General features: G+C 38.8%; 1 long non-coding RNA gene across 1 annotated transcript; it reads left to right on the plus strand.

The window, feature by feature from the left end:
• Positions 1-937: 937 nt before the first annotated feature.
• Positions 938-12,480, plus strand: LOC139029166 (uncharacterized). The gene is made up of 2 exons (XR_011481452.1): positions 938-1,488; positions 9,978-12,480. It is a non-coding gene; the product is annotated as an uncharacterized lncRNA (long non-coding RNA).
• Positions 12,481-17,519: the final 5,039 nt, after the last annotated feature.

Here is a 17,519-nt window from a genome sequence, read left to right on the forward strand (position 1 = left end):
GTGTGGGTAATGTGTGTTGCCAGGACCGCTGGTTAAGACCGGCAACGTCGAGCCCAGGAGTATGCGTGACAAGTTTCACCATATTGAAACAAGAGTTCAGTTCACAAAAATGAGGGACAGGTAGTTTTTTTAACCTTAAAATGAATCACTAATCACATGTAATAAATACTCATCTTTAGAAATGACTTTCTCAAAGCAACAAAACAACTAGCGCTTTACAATGATTGTGAAAACTTTGATAAATGTTGGGGTTAAGTGGGTTAAAGCTTCCTAGAAGTCACAGAGGCTGCACAGAGGGACATGTCAACATGTTGAATTTTGACACTTTAGCAAATCTTTATTYCCATGTGGTCTATATTAAAGGGCACTTCATTTAATATAACAAGCTTTTAAAATGCAATATGTGGGCACAATTTCTGCTAAAATATCAAAGGTATGCAAAAGGAACACATCTTGTGGAATTACCCATTAGACTAAACACTAATTTAAATATAATTATGTGCAAACAGAATGTGCCCTGTGAGTTGATTCCAGCATGTTTACACCATTAATCAGGCTTGATTWAATTTTTTGTGCTTAGCACAAATGCACACTATGGCTTACATCTGGCACCAAGGCAGCGGAAAGACCAGCACATATGCAAATGTTAAGACAGTATTGCTGGGCATAGTTGATGAGCAGTTTTGCCACTACAGTCTGCAGATATAATAAGACAATAAGAAGTAATCTATAACATATTCTGAGGTGCGGGTCCTTTCAAAATACTTTACAACATTCCTAATAAACCTTCACTACTATACACTATTACACTACATAAGTATGATTGATGATAGAGTGTTTCAAACCTAATTATGCGCTATAGTTGTCTTTTTTTATGTTTTGCTCGGGGAGAGTTCAACCAATTACGTCATTGGTTGATTGAGCCTGCTGTCTGATCTAAAAATGAATGGAATCACGTTTAGTAGCAAWTATTGTGGCCTTTTTTGTTTYGCCGATTGCACGATCACGCTAGCAGCGAGTAGATATGGTTGTCATTGTTCAATAGAGAAATTGGACTTGTCTCAACGATGTTCCTATCTGCCATGATATTGCAGGATATCTAGGTTGACTCATTTTCCCTGGCTTTGTAAAGACTACAGCATAATGGGAGCCCTACCTCCTTGTTCCCACCCTCAAAGACAGGCTTTTCAAAACGGGGACGGCMCTGCTTTACAGGTTCACAGGAGCTATGTTACTGTGCACTGTATATCCGAGATTGCTAAATAATTCACTACAATGGCTGCTTCTGATGATTCCACTTTCCAAGAAGAGCTGGAAGCCAAATTTTGGGGGATGTTCATTTACATAGGAACATACAGCCCTGTTTATTTGAGTCGGAATGCACTGAAGAGGAGTTGAGATAGCAATAAAAATAATTGTGAAACCAGCAAGCAGCGGCGGCAGCCTAGACCAGCTGGACCAGGTCAAAGGAAGGCAAATGACAAACATGTAAGTTGTTTTGCTGTCGGTAGCTAGCTAGYAATATAACCTCACGTTTTACACAAGGCAGTATTTTCAGTAAATTACAATTTGGTGATCTATTCACCCATAACGGGGCTTGCTAAAAACAGTACAAGCCAAGCTAGCCCAGTTTAGCTAGCTAGCTAACTGGTCCAGTATATAGCCTTGCTACTGTTATTTTCAAATGTCTTTTTACTGTTGTTTTATTTCTTTACTTACCTACACACACACACACACATACATTTCTTTCGCACTATTGGTTAGAGCCTGTAAGTAAGCATTTCACTGTAAGGTCTACTACACCTGTTGTATTCGGCGCACGTGACAAATACACTTTGATTTGATTTGTTTGCTATACCTAAAATGTACTGTAGTCTAGCATTATAGCTACTGTAGTTAGCTAACTAGCCTAGCTAGACTCAGTGCCTCTCATTAGGAGCAAAACTGGATAAATGTTTTGATGATGATGGCGGAGACTAAAGGAATGACTTTGGGTTTATGACTCATATTAGTATTGGAGTAACTATACTTGTGTGTTGTAGGTAGCTAGCTAACGTGTGTCTGTGAGATGCCTCAAATTCTACACCATGCTGCTACAGTAGGAATACAGACAGTACACAACGATTGCCCATTAATGTCTAATAGCGTTTTCGTTGTTCTCTCACAGACAATACCGCTTGAATGCAACGAAGTTAATGACTCTCAAGAGGAGATGTGGAAGGACCCATAACAAAAATGTTCTGTAACACTTCATTTTAAAGGGTCCTTATTACAGTGTAATTACACATCTAATTACACTAACAAGTATTATAGTTAACTGTAACATCTCCTAGTTACAGTGTAATAACAACATGCAACTGGTAGTAATTKCGGTATGTACAGTGCATTCGGGAAAAGTATTCCGACGCCTTCACTTTTCCACATTTCCTTACGTTACAGCCTTATTCTAAAATGGGTTAATTCGTTTTTTTCCTCATCAATCTACACACATTTTATTTTTTTATTTTTTGCAAATGTTTTTTTAAACAACTGAAATATCATATACATAAATATTCAGACCCTTTACTCAGTACTTTGTTGAAGCACCTTTGGCAGCGATTACAGACTCAAGTCTTCTTGAGTGTGACACTACAAGCTTGGTACACCTGTATTTGGGGAGTTTCTTCCATTCTTCTCTGCAGATCCTCTCAAGCTTTGTCAGGTTGGATGGGGAACGTCACTGCACAGCTATTTTCAGGTCTTTCCGGAGATGTTCGATCCTGTTCAAGTCCGGGCTCTGGCTGKGCCACTCAAGRACACATCAAGGATCTCTCTGTACTTTKCTCCGTTCATCTTTCCCTCGATCCTGACTAGTCTCCCAGTCCCTGCCGCTGAAAAACATCCCCACAGCATGACGCTTGACATTATGCAGACGAGACGCTTGGCATTCAGGCCAATCTTGGTTTCATCAGACCAGAGAATCTTGTTTGTCGTGGTCTGAGAGTCCTTTAGGTGCCTTTTGGCAAACTCCAAGCAGGCTGTCATGTGCCTTTTACTGAGGAGTGGCATCCGTCTGTCCACTCTACCATAAATGCCTGATTGGTGGAGTGCTGCAGAGATGGTTGTCCTTCTGGAAGGTTTCCCATCTCCACAGATGAACTCCGGAGCTCTGTCAGTGTGACCAATGCGGGCTCTTGGTCACCTCCCTCACCAAGGCCCATCTCCCCCGATTGCTCAGTTTGGCCAGCTCCAGGAAGAGTCTYGGTGGTTCCAAATTTCWTCCATTTAAAATGGAGGCCACTGTGTTCTTGGCTGGCCTTCAATGCTGCAGACATTTTTTGGTACCCTTCTCCAGATCTGTGCCTCAACACAATTCTGTCTCGGAGCTCTATGGACAATTCCTTCGACCTCACTGCTTTGTTTTTGCTCTGACATGCACTKWGAACTGTGGGACCTTATATARGCAGGTGTGTGCCTTTCCAAATCATGTCCAATTAATTGAATTTACCACAGCTGGATTCCAATCAAGTTGTAGCAACATCTCAAGGATGATCAATGGAAACAGGATGCACCGGAGCTCAAATTCGATTCTCATAGCACAGGGTCTGAGTACTTAYGTAAATAAGGTATTTCTGTTTTTTGTTTGTAATACATTTTCAAAAATTTCTAACAAGCTSTTTTCGCATTGTCATTATGGAGTAYTGTGTGTAGATTGACGAGGGACATTCTTTATTTAATMAATTTTAGAATGAGGCTGTAACATAACAAAATGTGGAAAAAGTCAAGTGGTCTGAATACTTTCCRAGGGCACTGTAATTACAGCAGTGTAACAAATAATTATTGTTACCATGGTTGTTACACACGGGCAGGTTTCCACTAAATTCACCAACTTAGTGTTTCRCTTCTTCTAAGCTGCATACAGTAACAACTGTCACAAAGGTTGTGATCCCTCATGAATGTGATGGGTGTCKTAGAGATTATAGCCTATACTCAAYAGGCTCTAATTACTTACCCTTGAATGTGCACTCAGGGTTGTTGCTAGCACTTGCCCTCAAAATATAGTATACCGTCTGKGGTAACTTGGTTAAGGTGGTAAAAAYAGATCAGTAGGTCAGCCTCACTGACTGGGATCTAATATAGGTGTCAACCCAGATGTGGAAAAATAMATTATTTGAAAGCATAGTACATGTAATGTTTGCCTAAGTACAATGTAATCACTAGCTGTTACACAGGATTTAGCTTGTTAAAATGAAGTCTCGTGAGGGGTAGTTACCTGTAATTAGTGTGTATTTATACTGTACATTACCCATCCTGACATCCTGGCCCTCATTTTAAAKCTTCTGGAAGTTTCACTTAATTTCTGTGTACTTATACAGTACATTACCCATCCTAACAACCTGKAACTCAGAATTAAAGCTTCTAGAAGCACTATATAAGTGGGAGACTAAACWAATTTGTACACCACAGAGTACATGTAATGTCTGCATAAGTACAATGTAATTACTAGGTGTTACACAGGATTTAGCTAGTTAAAATTAAGTATATCTTGAGGAGTAATTACTTGTAATTAGTGTGTATTTATACTGTACATTACCCATCCTGACATCCTGGCCCTCATTTTAAAGCTTCTGGAAGTTTCACTTATTTTCTGTACCCTATTGTAAAAGACAGATATAGCAACAACCATAAAAAAGGCAGGAAGAGGAAGATAATCTCTTAGGAACAGCTTTATTACATGATAGCATTGCCATAGTCTTCCTGAGAGGACATTTGTAATGTAAAAACATTTGAATAGTTTACTTAAACATTGTTATCCGAGGTATCATTTCACAATTTAACTTTTTTTTTTACTAATCTACGAAGGCACAAGTCTCTGCAAACTGCCATAAATGTATCAACTGAAAAATAACAACAAAACATGTGGTGCAGACATTCTTCTTTAAGAATGGTTTTCTGAGGTAGAATTTCACAMAAAAAATAAAACAACGGAAGACAATATTTTTCAATAATCTACTAAGGCACAAGTCTCACAGCAAACTAMCTGCCATACAAGTATAAACTGAAGAAGAACAACACATCACATGGTGCAGACGTTCTTTAAGAATTAAAACAGATTTTTCAGWGGGTTTTTCAATATATTAGGCTGCATGATGTAGGAGATRCAAAAAACATTCAAACTGGAAAATTTCAAAACATCATGGTAGCCTAATTAACAGAACATGGTTAATCTACCAAAACYTTGGCGTTATAGACCAAAGCTTTCCCCTTGCCTTCTTCTTTTGTTTTAATTTAATAGCTTCGGGCTGAGGGACCCAAACCATATCTTGCAATACTCCAGAAGTTTCTCTTTCTTATTGTTGTAATTTGTTAAAGTTAACAATATTTCTTTCTTTTTTAGCTTTTTTTTATTTTCTTGAAATGAAARTACTGTGGTCACAAAATCCAATGACAGATCAATAACAGAACAAAAGTGAAATTATCTCCAGATCTACTTCTCCACACCTCCAATGGTATTAGAAGATGGGCCCAATATGTGCTTTTCTCCCCCCCAAAATTCAGTCACACTTTATATCTCCTCTTTATGTTGTTGATCAGTCGTCCGAAGATGCCTCCCCTGTGTTTTTTGCCCAACCAGTAAATCCATTCAATAAATTTCAAATGGTTCTTCAACATTTTCTCTGATTGATTCCCTTTAAGTCTCCAGACCTGGTTTTTGATCATCTGCAAAGAGCGTTCAATGTGCTGTGTGTGGCTGCTCAAATGTGGATCAACAAAGTTCTGCCTGTGGTTCACAGTGTGATGCTGATAACCTAGTCGATTCAGCGCCTGCACATATGCTCTCCACGAGTCACTGTAGATGGTTGTTCCTCTTTTGATGTTGTTGCGTGAGCTTGACGGTACCATTTTCAGATCTGGTCATCTATTACCTCTGTTGACCTCCAACATCCCAAAGACCCAGTTGTACTGTGAAATAAAAATTGAATAAAAGACATGACACAAAACGCAATACAAAGCAGACAGATCTGTGAGGTGTTCAAGTACTTAACTTTGGTAAACCACATATACAGTACTATATTAGTGTCTATTCTTGTATCAACTCCATTGTTAAAAAAAAGATATGTATTTACATGGAAAAGAAAGATTAACACATCAAGAAGACTGCAATATCAACATCAACCTATTGAATAAAGTACCTTTTTTTATGGCTGAATTTGGACTCAACGATAACCACAAATGTCACAGAAATCAATCGAATTTAATCGATTTCTGTGACTTCCGCCAAATTTGAAAGCGTTCCATCTCTTCAATCTTCTCAAAGCCTTTGTACACATACACACCTTTAAAACACGTTTGAGTTATACGTGTATGTCATTGTTTATGTGAACAMACACAAACACTATCATCCAGTGGAGGCTGCTGAGGGCGAGACAGCTCATAATAATGGCTGGAATGGAGTCAATGGAATGGTATCAAACACATCAAAGATGTGGTTTCCATGTGGTTGATACCATTCCAGCCATAATTGTGAGCCRTCCTCCCCTCAGCAGCCTATCATAATATGTATACAGGTGTGTAGCCCGGATGACGCATACAGTGAGGGAGAGCTATGACCCACTGGTCTGGACAGGAGTCTTTGTTGGTGCAAATCTGACAGTTGTAATGGAAGGGGGCAGCGCTCGGGACTGTGTGTAGCTGTACATGTGGGTCTTTGATTGAGAAAGACACAGAGAAGAACAAAGCAGTAAAAGCACAACTCCCTTCATTATCGCCGTATCGTTCTGACAACATCAAACAGTCTCTCCAGACTCTGAAGTCAGGAGGAYTTTGAGYTTGGTATCAGCCAGACTAACAGGTGTGAGCATGTGTTAGCTGAATGTGCACAAGGGTTAACTGATTGTTTATTCTTACTGATTACACATACAAACTTGCGTTTTGACAACGAAGGGATCAATAATTTAGTGCAAGGTCATRGAGATACTGTACATTTCCACCCGAAGAGAATGGCAAAATGCGTAATTACAAAGAAGTGCATAATTACACTTCTTTGAACCGGAGACCGGTGTTTTTGCTAACATTTGCAATGATGCCCGGCCATAACAGACTAATGGTTGTTGTGGACTCGAGTCATAAGCTTTAAATAGTGATCTGGATCTAGGTTAATTTATTTCTTATCTTTCTGAGCTTCTTGATTTGTGAACTACCAGCCAATCCATCCTGCTTCATGTCAATTTGAGTCATAGGCCTTGGGAGAAGCTGGTAATGAAATGTAAACCAATAGAAATGTTTCTGTAGAACTATAGACAGAAATATGCACGCATTCAGGTTTACTGCTTGAGATGACTTCATATACTGTAGCTTAGTGAAGGCCCTATGCCTTAGATTTAAAATGTCTMAAAGATCATTGACATGCCTAACAAAACAAACGTAGTTCCAGCACAGCTGCAACACTAACATGCTTATAATGGCACACAAAATTGTAGAATACCCCTCTCATGTAATACAGTTCGTGCTCATGCATCTACAACGTGCTTAGAGACTTCCCCATTGTTAATTGGTCAGGTTAAAAAGAAGTGTGCATCACTCAACAGGCCTACTGAGTAAGCATAAAAGAGGACAGTGGAGGTATGGAGGCGTATAGATTGGCACTTTGCCAGTCACTCATTCGGGATACTATATAATGCAATCGGGTGCATAGTCCCTCTATTTTGCACACTGAATGATGTACAGTGGGTAGCTATAGTAATTGCACAATTATCAATATATTGAATAGGGTCAGGGTGTGCAATTTAAATGAATTTAGTGGGTTGTCATTATCTAAAATGGGCTGACTTACCGGAAGATGAATCCCATCCGTTCATTTAGTGCATTATGCGAACTGACTTAACATTGATCCTTTCCGTATTGAGCATTTTGTTTTCCAGAGATGGTTACACATCCTATATGAAGTAATTACAGTAGTRTAATGTTATTATAGTCACATACATTAACTTCTGCAGGCCCTCATAAACCGGGTCAGCAACAAAAGTATAAACAATGGAGCAAATGCATAACATTATATTTTCCTACGCAAATAGCACTTATCTATCATTATGTAATAGTGCAGAGTTACAATACTGTAGTGAACGGAGAGACAGGAACAGGTCGTTGGGGTGAAACGCAAACACCCTATTCGTTGCGCAAACACCTCACAAGTACTCAACTGCAGCTTCATTAAATAGTACCTGCAAAACACCAGTCTCAACGTCAACAGTGAAGAGGCGACGCCGGGATGCTGGCCTTCTAGGCAGAKTCGCAAAGGAAAAGCCATATGTCAGACTGGCCAATAAAAAKAAAAGATTAAGATGGGCARRAGAACACAGACACTGGACAGAGGAACACTGCCTAGAAGGCCAGCATCCCGGAGTCGCCTCTTCATTGTTGACGTTGAGACTGGTGTTTTGCGGGTACTATTTAATGAAGCTGCCAGTTGAGAACTTGTGAGGTGTCTGTTTCTCAAACTAGACACTCTAATGTACTTGTCCTCTTGTTCAGATGTGCACCGGGGCCTCTCACTCCTCTTTCTATTCTGGATAGAGACAKTTTGCGCTGTTCYGTGAAGAGAGTAGTACACAGCGTTGCACGAGATTTTCAGTTTCTTGGCAATTTCTCCCATGGAATAGCCTTCATTTCTCAGAACGAGAATATAGTTTCAGAAGACATTTCTTTGTTTCTGGACATTTTGAGCCTGTAATCGAACACAAATGCTGATGCTCCAGATACTCAACTAGTCTAAGGAAGGCCAGTTTTATTGCTTCTTTAATCAGAACAACAGTTTTCAGCTGTGCTAACATAATTGTAAAAGGGGTTTCTAATGATCAATTAGCCTTTTAAAATTATTAACTTGGATTAGCTAACACAATGTGCCATTGGAACACAGGAGTGATGGTTGCTGATAATGGGCCTCTGTACGCCTATGTAGATATTCCTTAAASAAATCAGATGTTTCCAGCTACAATAGTAATTTACAACATTAACAATGTCTACACTGTATTTCTGATCAATTTGATGTTATTTTAATGGACAAAAATTTGCTTTTCTTTCAAAAACAAGGACATTTCTAAGTGACCCCAAACTTTTGAACGGTATTGTATATACTGTATTCTATTCTACTGTATTTTAGTCTATGCTACTCTGACATTGCTCATCCTAATASTTATATATTCCTTAATTCCATTATTTTACTTTTAGGTTTGTGTGTATTGTTGTGAATTGTTAGATATTACTGTACTGTTGGTGCTAGAAACACAAGCATTTCGCTACACTCGCAATAACATCTGCTAAATATGTGTATGTGACCAATACGATTTGATTATAGATCTGTCATTCTCATTGAATGCAAGTCAAAGAAGCTGTAGATCTGTTCTATTTGCACTAGTTCTATGCTTCCCGTTCTTAAATTAGGTTTTTGCCTCTTTTACTTTAGTTTTATTGTACACCAGCTTCAAACAGCTGAAAATACAATATTTTTTGTTATAGGCGGGTTGGTTGTTTCGCAACAAAACCAACGCGTTGTGACAGCATTGAATTTGTCTGAACCGTCTCAGTGTTTCTCCTGCCGATGGGGYGCTTCCCCTTTAGTCCCCTATTAAATAGCCAGCATCAGCTGCGCAACAGTGGGTTGTGACAGTGTCGCGAGAGAGGAATTGTTCAACCCTCAGCTTGGAAGCTTGTTGATACCCAGTTTATTTTGGTGTATTTAAAAGTGTGTACTGTAGCCGTGTCGCAGGATCAACCAGTATCGGATCTATCTACTTATGTATATTGTTGGCAGGGGCACCATATGGGCGGAAAAGCTTAGGACGATTCTAAGGGCCTGTGACTCACAGGGGCCCTAAGAAATTATTAGAACATTAGGTAMAWWWWWTTCAATATTAAATCATTAACCTATCATCATTAATATAATAATTTATTTACATTGTACTAATAAATCTAACGGTTCTTTTTCTTTTCCTGTTTAGGGCAAARAGTAAACATCCAGAGAGCCTCTGTATTGCCCAACCCCCCCTAGCAGTGAACTGCGAGTGAGGAGTGCCGGAGCATCATGTCGCAGCTTCCTAAAGAAAAATCTGGCTTCCAAAAACGAAAAGAAAGAAAAGAAAGACAGGAGAGAGAAAAGAAAGGGCGACAGTATGTCACCCAATTTTTCACAAAGGAAGGTGGGTGTAGTCCTTGAGTGATGGTAATTAACCTGTTAGCTTAGTCCATAGTGAAATAAGCAACTTTTGCTCTCCTAACATTAGTTACTTAATATCTTCACAGAACATTCTGAGTGTACATTTCGCTCCTCTTTTAGCCGACATTTAATAAATGCAGGCAAACTTTTAGCAAGCTATTCATACTAAATTAGTTGTCGCTGCCCCTGCCTGGTGCCAGGCCCAACAGATGCAGTGTCAGGCTCAGCAGCCCTGTCTCTCCATCCCCATACCCCTGAACCAGCCCTACTCCCAACTGAAGAAGGAGGTGAGCTGCATTGTGTTGAATGACATGTCAGTTGGCATAATTACAGGTACTGCAATGCATTGAGATTAGGAATGTGATTCTCCAGTCAGGAGAAATCTCACTTGACACAGAGGCAACCAATATCAGAGCCTTAAAGGAAGAGATGCAGGCTCTTCGAGATGGATGGGAGTCTCTCCTGTCTGAGGCAACACTGATTGCTACGCAAATGGATGTTGCATCTCAATTTAGCAAGGAACACAGCTGCCATGAGGAAAATGAAGAGATTCCATGTTGAGACCTCTCAAGAGGAGACAGCTCAGGACAGTGCAGCAATAATGTTTCAGAACACAGTGTTTTTTACTGCTATGGACAACATCATAAGTGACTTGGRCACTGGGTTCCACACCACTGCAAAATTRTAGAATAATGTTCTGCTGTTCTGAAAGTTGGGCAGATTAGTGAGGATAAAGTCCCTTCTGTGTCCCATCCACTGATCATGAAGTGTTCCAGAGATCTTACACCTGAGTTTCAAAATGACGTCAGACACCTGAACACTGTATATGCTGCCGCTTTCCCCCGTAACGTGTCTCCTCTTGGTCTCCTGAATAAGATGCAGATGCAAAGCATTTTTGGAGAAGTGTGCATTGCTTTACGTATATTTTGCACACTGCCTGTGACTGTTGCTGGTGGTGAGAGAGCTTTCAGTAAGTTAAAACAGATTTTTTTTTAACTATTTGAGGTCCACTATGTTCCAGGACAGGCTTTGCAGTCTTGCCATGCTGTCCATTGAAAGTCAGTTAGCTAGAAAGCTGGACTTCAAAGACTTGATCAGTGACTTTGCTAACAAGAAGGCTCGGCGCTGGGTTCTTGGTGAATAAGGCTGTGCAAGCGCCAGTGATAACTGTTAAATGGCATGGCTATGGATATTGGATCACTACACACATGATGCCCACAGACTGAGAACAGACTGAGAACAAGATATATCTCAAGTAATGGCTGGATTGCCATAAAATTTGTTGTGCACAATCAAGACCCCAAGTGGAAGAAACCTATTGATTTGGTGACCACTTGACCTTTCCTCTAGCGCCACCATCAGGCCTTTTCATTTCCATTTTGTTTTCCATTTCCACTTTTACAGCTGCTTATTTTCTAGTTGGTATGTATACTTAGTTAAAAAATCTGCTTCTGCTTTTATTATTTTGTTTGTTATATTCTATAGATGATAATGTTAATTTATTGTAATTGAAGAGGTTAATGTATWTTTAAGTTATATTTATTTTAAGTTATTGATTAATATTAAGATAATTTTCCATTCAAGAATTTTACCATTCAAATTACAATAAGACTGTAAAAGATGGCCTTTAGCACATTTCTTATAGAGAGTATCAGTCTTGCATCAAATAGTGAATTCCGCTGTATGCCGAATGTTGCATGCATATCTGCACAGTGTTATATTTTCACAGCTCACTATCAGTAAATATCGTACAGTAAATATTGGACTACAAGAGAGTTGCAAGTCTGCAAAGGTAGAGTTATTTAAAGCTTTGAATGGGTCGATTGGGTTCTGGAGGTGTGTGGTTACAGCAATTGTGCAGGGTTGGTGTGGCCTGTGGTAGTGGGGCCCAATGTGATATCTTTTCATGGGGCCCAAAATCCCTCGCTGTGCCTCTGATTGTTGGACTACTGATCTACGTTAGTCTTTGCTGTTCTCCGTGGCCTTTCGCCGCTGGCAGATTGGATTGTCTGACTGATTACAACTTTTTTGCATATGGAATTTAATTTGCTTTGGTGTGATTTATACCGTGTTGGTTTATTTGTTCATTTGTAGTTGAAGACGACTGAGATTTCTGATCATCTTTATTGTGTGTGGAACAGGAACTTACGCACCACTTTATGGTAGGACTCAGGTCACGTATTTATTGGCCCGAGGTACGGGACATTTACCATTGAACCAAGGTTGTTATTATTTGTGACTTATATTGATTGTGTGATTATTGTGACAATAAAACCAACACAAAATAACTGTTGTTTTGAAGTTATTTCAAATATTTTAAAGGGTTTATGAAAAGTGTATTTCCATACTGACTTTTACATGAGTCCTTCRTATTGGTGTAGACTTGACGGACCGGACTCATTCCCTCACAAACAAAAAGGAGAAATCTATATTTTCTCTGGTAGGCACAAGCTAACAAACAACAACCTCAAGTCAAAACCGTTACAGCGTGCACAACTATGGGGCAAAACAGACAGGGTTGGCTTAGATAGTTGACAACATGTAAACTAWATTTCGTCTCCAGTGTTAATTGAAAACATAAATAAATGAGCACTTGTTGTCTCTCAAAAACATTGTCCCAGTTGTTGGTTAGCAACTTAGCAATTTTTTGCCATATTAGCATTAACATGAAATTAGTCAACTCCTCAAAACAAGACATGGTATCAATAACAAGATGAACTAGCTGAAACGAGTCACTTACGATTCCCCACATGGCAGTTTCTTGTCATTGTTGGTAGCTATCTGGACATCCAGAATCACAGCCCCATTGAAGCGTGTGCATCATTTTCGTCAGCTAACCCATCTATTGAAAATATATTCCACAGTGGTTTAGATGGTACAATGATTCTCTACACATTGCTTGTTTTGTCACATAAACTGAAAGTAGGGGAACTATTAGAATTTTAGCAACCAGGAAATTGTCATGACTGTCCTGTGAGGATCCAAATAAGTCAGATCAGGTTTGCAATGAATGACTTCAACCAGACCCCCTTTCAACCACAGYGGGGGGTGGGAGGGAACTGGTGGGGGTTAACAACTCACGCTCTGTTGTAAATCAAACAGAGAAGATTCAGGTCTCCCTCTCCAAATTCACCCAAGGAATGTGCTTTGTCTCAACAGCCTCTGAAACTCTAGCACGTTCWAAAGCGAATACTGGAACAATATTTTGAATGTCGAATGTGGGGAATGGTCAGAGGCGATCTAAAGAACACTAATGTCATCACGTTTGTTGTTTTGTGATGTCATTAAAAATGTTATAAAGGAAATACTGTAGCTTGGAAAGTATACCCACTACATGTGTGAAGTGTCCATCCTATGTGAATCCAAAGCACATTCAATAAAGGAAGGCGGTAGATATAATCAAATGTTTTATTTACATGCAATTATTTCACCTCATACTTTCTTCTGACCCTCCTGGGATGTAAAATATTGCCTTCTGTTTAGTTTAACTGTACATAGTGGAGTGTAAGGAAAAGGTAAAATACAAAAGAGAATTTATGTGCAGGGAGGTAAAAATTGGGACACTCCTGTGAAACCATATGGCATAATTCTGTTGGGGTAAGTTTCCTCCGGGGGGAGGGAGGACTTACCCCATCTTACTCCGGTAGCTGGACAAAATGCCCCTTTCCTAAAATATTTTTTAAATTAAATAACTACAAATCTGCCAACTGAAGCCATTTCTTTTCCTTTCTAGTTTGTTACCCTAAGCATGGCCATCATCCACCTACATTTTGTTCTGAAATCTGCTTTTTTGTGTCAGCAAATATACATTGATCTTAGAGTGTGTGTTTACCCCAATGTTTTATTTGTTTTACGAAATGCTATCTCAGATTCTTAAGGAAGAACTTCTGCACCATGTGATTTGTTTTTCTCTTTTAGTTGATGCTTTTATGGCAGTTTGCAGAGAGATTTGTGCCATAGTAGATGTGTGAAAAATATATGTTGTTACCTCAGATAACCATGTTTAATAAGCAAACTATCAAAATGTTTTTGCACTAATGTAAAGGAAGAATTTGGCAATGTTATCATGTAATAAAGATGTCCCTAAYCTGACTTCGTTATGGTTGTTGCTGTATCTTTAGTTTTAGTTTAGTTTATTAATTCGACCATTTAAAAAAACAAGCACACATAAAACATGAAAAAGCCATACACGCACATGAGTAAAATCCTTGAGGATAACACACAATAATGTCTGGGACTTATTTCCATTGTGGTCCTCTTGAAACAAGATGGCTAGGCAAGATCGAACACGGTTGAACACAGTATAACAACGAGATAATAAAATAAAGAAGAACATCTATYTCATCATTGCAGTTACATCATAGGGGTCATTCATATAGGCACAGAAGACATTAAAATGTTTWTAAATGTGTTTTTAAAGTTGCCTAGAGAGTACGTCGTTTTTATGGGCAGAGGCAGATCATTCCACTCTGAGGCTCCAGTATACAAGAAAGTACCTTTCCCAGCATTACTCCTGAACATGTRTAAGTACAGACTTGTAACCAAAAGGTTGCAAGATCAAATCCCMGAGCTGACAAGGTAAAAATCTGTCGTTCTGCCCCTGAACAAGGCAGTTAACCCACTGTTCCTAGGCCGTCATTGAAAAAATAATTTGTTCTTAACTGACTTGCCTAATTAAATAAAGGTAAAAATAAAATATATATATTTTTTTTCTTCCACTGTGTATATATATGCAATACATTGCCATAACTGTTCCTGCAGACTGCTGTGTAAACTCACCTCGGTCTCCAGATCAAATGCCTTGAATACAAGGCATATCTACTTTTTTCCACATATTTTTTTGCTACTAAGTGGGATTAAAATTGATTTAATTSTCATTTTTTTGTCAATAATCTTCACAAAATACTCTAATGTCAAAGTATAAGAACAATTGTAACGTTTGTAAAATAATAGGTTAGTGTTGTGGAGTAACTACAATGTTGTTGATCCATCCTCAGTTTTCTCCTATCACAGCCATTAAACTCTGTAACTGTTTTAAAGTTCCCATTGGCCTCATGGTGAAATCCTTGAGTGTTTTTCTTCCTCTCCGGCAACTCAGTATAGTTAATAACATCACCATGCTCAAAGGGATATTCAATATCAGCTTATTGTTAAAATTTTAGAATTCCTTGCGAGGCATTGGAAAACCTCACTGGTCTTTGTTGTTGAATCTGTGTTTGAAATTCACTGCTCGACTGAGGGACCTTACGGATAACTGTAGATGTGGGGTACAGAGATGAGGTAGTCATTCGTTAAACACTATTATTGCACACAGTGTGACCTTATAAGCACATTTTTACTCTTCCACTTTCCATAACAAAGGGGTTGAATACTTATTGACTCAAAACATTTAAACTTATTTTGAATTAATTTGTAAATATAAAAAATGTAAAAAAAATCCACATTGACATTATGGGGTATTGTGTGTAGGCCATTGACAAATAAATCTCAAATGAATCAATTTTAAATTCAGGTTGTAACACAACAAAATGTGGAAAAAGTCAAGGGGTGTGAATACTTTCTGAAAGCACTGTATTTGCTATATTGACAACCTAATCTACTGTTTTATTGAAATATGCTTACTTGCCAACAATTTAACGTTTGAATCCAAATACATTTCATGAATATCACAATGAATCGATTCAGAAGTTGAAGTCAACACTTTAATGGTTTCTGATGCAGCTGGAATAATTTCGGCACTTGTCCAGTACACTTGTAAAACATATTATATAAAACACCATTATATACATATGTACAATAGCTAGYAATATCTATACCACAATGCAGTTGTGAGCATACTAGGCCTTTTATATTATACTACAACAGCAGTCTAACTGAATTTGGATGTTGTGTTGGTTGAATGTTCAGGGCAGGTTCCAGAACATTCTTCAGCTGGTGAACCTTTTCTTGTGTTGGGTAATGGTAGCTGGTTTAGTAGGCTTTGGCACTGTGGCGATGTTATTCACCACCCACTGCTTTGACCTCTTGCAAAAGATGTGTATGTACTGCAAGTCTCCTGTAAAGACATGAAGACTGATCATGAGGATGCGTAACCATACAATAAACCATGTTAATCTGTAAACAGAAAAGGGTACACTAGACTGGTATGTGTTTTGTTACACTCAGTCAGTAATTGGGCATTGAGATGGGCTGTTAGCAAATATGTGAAAAGTTTGAGGGGGGCTTGACTTGTAGACAGTCTAGTCATGTATTGTTGTGTATRAGCATGTACAGTTGTGCTGTTGAGTAGACAAGCACAGCCAACAATAGAGTGAATAGGCTTGAAGAGTATACTATCTAAAGTTTGAGGAGCACTTGTCTTGTAGACAGTTTTTAATGTATTGGTGATTTGTTTTCTCAATTGGGTATTTTAAACACACCAACTATGACAGACCATGTTTATGCCTAGCTCAGTATATTTATTTGCTCATCATGGAAGGATTTGTAGATTTAAGTAAGATTTTAGAAGGTGACATACACTAGTTCTGGTGCTGGCTTGATGTTGATGCCTCTGCAGTTGTTGATAGGCATCAGGCTAAATAGAACACATAACCTTTGCTACGTTAGCCTCTGTGGTAGTTAGTTAGCTAGCTAGCTACCGTAACCTAATGAGGCTAACGTTAGCTTGCAAAGTTACAAATCACATTGCCAGATAGCAGCTGGCTAATTATATTGATATGTTTTGGAATATACAGCCAGCGTATTATGAAAGCTAGTTAGCTMGATTTTGGTTTAGATAAACAAATGTAGTTCACTAGCTATAGGAATTTAACGACTGCATAGGGCTATGTTTTGGATGACTGGCTGCGAATGCTTATTGAATTGTTTTATTTCTGCCTTTTCTATTCCAGACATTCTGAAATTCACTAAAGCATCCCATGTATGTGTCACGTTCGTCGTAGTGAGGAGACCAAGGCGCAGCGTGATGTGAATACATTCTTCTTTAATAAAACGAAGAACACTTAAACAAACTAACAAAAACAACAAAACGAACGTGAAACTATAATAACAGAGTGCTGACATGCAACTACACATAGACAACTACCCACACAGACAGGTGGGAAAAGGMAACCTAAGTATGGTTCTCAATCAGAGACAACGATAGACAGCTGCCTCTGATTGAGAACCACACCCGGCCAAACACACAGAAATACAAAGCATAGAAAAAAGAACATARRATGCCCACCCAAATCACACCCTGACCAAACCAAAATAGAGACATAAACAGCTCTCTACGGTCAGGGCGTGACAGTATGTAACTTTAGTCTTTCACCTTTCTGCTGAGTTG

The sequence above is a fragment of the Salvelinus sp. IW2-2015 genome, linkage group LG18 (assembly GCF_002910315.2).
Source record: "Salvelinus sp. IW2-2015 linkage group LG18, ASM291031v2, whole genome shotgun sequence".
Classification (NCBI taxonomy): domain Eukaryota; kingdom Metazoa; phylum Chordata; class Actinopteri; order Salmoniformes; family Salmonidae; genus Salvelinus; species Salvelinus sp. IW2-2015.